Source organism: Heloderma suspectum, chromosome 10 (genome assembly GCF_057233095.1).
Source record: "Heloderma suspectum isolate Gila_16-S chromosome 10, 16-S_ref, whole genome shotgun sequence".
Lineage (NCBI taxonomy): Eukaryota > Metazoa > Chordata > Lepidosauria > Squamata > Helodermatidae > Heloderma > Heloderma suspectum.
Window position 1 is genome coordinate 28,518,566 of NC_139467.1, and position 2,430 is coordinate 28,520,995.

A 2,430-nucleotide genomic window follows, 5' to 3' on the forward strand; every position below is an offset into this window, starting at 1 on the left:
CCTTGTTCACTGTCCTTTGATCCTGCACTTCTCCCTATTTAAGGGTGCTTCCCAAAAGATTATTGAGGTCTTGTGTAATTCACATTTGACACTCTCCCACACACTTTCCCTTGCCTTATTGTTATTGTTGGTCTCAGGATTCATCTTGGTTGTCATATCTCCTTTTTAGCTAAATGCAGATAACCCAAGTGGTCTCCATTTTGGCTCTTAAGCTCGAGAGAGGTATCCTGTGCAAGGTATGGTCTGTGTTTTCGGTGTGTGGCACCTTTTGTGTGTTCACAAAGAACTTTCTTTGTTCTGCTTGGGAATCCCATCTTTTAAAAGTTTTTAGTCCTCATGGTTGAAGAGATGAGCTGGAAGACAACCATAAAGAAATGATTGTTCTACAATTTTCTGGGGCTGTCTCAATATTTTTTGGCTCTTTGGCATAATGCTTTCAAAATAATGTTGTAGCATTCTTCATTGCTGTTATATCCTGCCTGCCTTCTATGATGGAACTCAAGCTGGTCTCCCTTCCAGGCACTAAACAGATCTACTTCACTTCAGCAAGGTTGATACATCATGGACATTCATAGAGCATAGTCTTGTATGACATTTGTCATCTGTTATGTCTCGTATTCATAACCACAATATTGGATACAAAGGAGATACTCATATTGGCATTAGCTCTATCTCTTAACCTGTTTCACTTGTGGATCCACATCATGCTAGATGTCTTTGCCAATTGTGCCTTAAAGCCATTGAGTTTCTTGTTCCTTTGGTAATGAGTTCTGCTTCTTCTCTTGCCTCGATGGAGCGTTGAAGCACCTGTGTTGAGATGTCCCTGTGTATACTCAGTTTTCTTAAGAAAACTAACAGTGAAGAATCGGTATTGCATTTGTAAAGCTTCATGAAGTGAACTGTATGCTTTTCAGTCCTGTCAGATGGGTTATTTGAATGGTTTTTGCAAAGGACATTGCCTGCCAAAGAATCCTTGACACTCTAGGGGGAAAAACCTTTGGAATTGTACATTCCATGTAGTTGTCAGCAATTTGGCTAACACTGGAAGGGCAATCAAGCACAGACAAATTCTAATCAGGGCATGACAGGACGACTGACGGAACTTTTTGAGCTCTATATGGCAACAAAGGTTATCTTCGTCTTCTGTTAGCCTTTCTTGGGCAATCTTTGGAAATATGTGGCCCTTTGATTAGAATGTGTATGCAAGACTTGCCCTTCAGTCAGGCATAATCTCTGTACTTAAAAAAAAAAAAGGTTCCTTGGAAGAATCGTGCATGCGGTTTGGTGGATGCTGCGTGTTGCTTGGTCCATTGTGAGAACGAACTCAGTTCTGAACTTCAAGAAGGCTTCCAAGGCTAAGATACACATATGATCAGATTGGTGTGTATATTGTGCAGTTCCAGTGGACAAGGGCAGAAGTTTAACGTTTGGCAAACTAAAAAGAAATTTGAGTTTCTGGGCCTAGGATTGCAAACACAGATGGGGGAGAGCAATCCTCTGGCCCCTAGACAGCGTCTGGGGGGGCATAGGATAGTTGGGATTCCTGGATCCAAGGTCCGAGACAGCGCTTCAACCTTAGACCCAGGAATCCGAGCTCCCTGCCTCCTCCCAGCTGGCACAGAGAGAATGTGCTGGCTGTCTCCCCAAGGCTGCAAAGGCGACCTCGGAGAGGAGGGAAACAGGGTGGTTCGGGGGGAGGGACTGGGGAGGCTGGCTTATGAAGAATCCTCTGGCCTTTGCAGCCTCTTTCCTTCCCACTCTGCAGAGCCGCAACTAGATGAGAGAAAATGCTTCTCTAGTGAAAATGCAGAGTGGGAGGAGCATGGAAGCATACATTGCATCTGTCATTCCTCCTGCTCAGTATAGGGTGCCCATCAGCCTCCCAAGTTCAGAGGCTGATGGGCATCCCGACAGTACTGTGCCTTTAAACTACATTGGGACAGAGTGGGGTGTGTGGGAAGGAAGGACAAGAATGATTACCGGTTGTCAGGAGATATGGCTTGGTGAGTGCACTGTATCCTTCCTCATGAGTAGCACACATATTTATATATTTTGTAAATTCATACCCCACCTTTCAGTTGAATAATTCTCAAGGTTGCTTATAACAGGTTATAACACCACCCCTCAAGAATCTCTCCCCTCCCCTGACACGCACCAGCCTTTAGTCCTCTGGTTGATGGTTAGGACCATGGCATGTTTCCCTCCTGTTCTGCAGTCCAAGGCAACTGACAGTTGAAGCAGAGTATTCTTCCCTGCCAGAAATCAAGCTCCCTACAGTCAACAGACAGGGTCAGCCTGGTCGTTCTTCCTGGAGGTGGAGGGTGCAGCCTTCTAGTGGCCCTTGGTCCCCTGGCCGATGGCTGTCACCTAAACAAAGAAACAGTACTGGATTGATTGTGTGAGTTCTGTTTGATTAAAGCAAAAAGCATA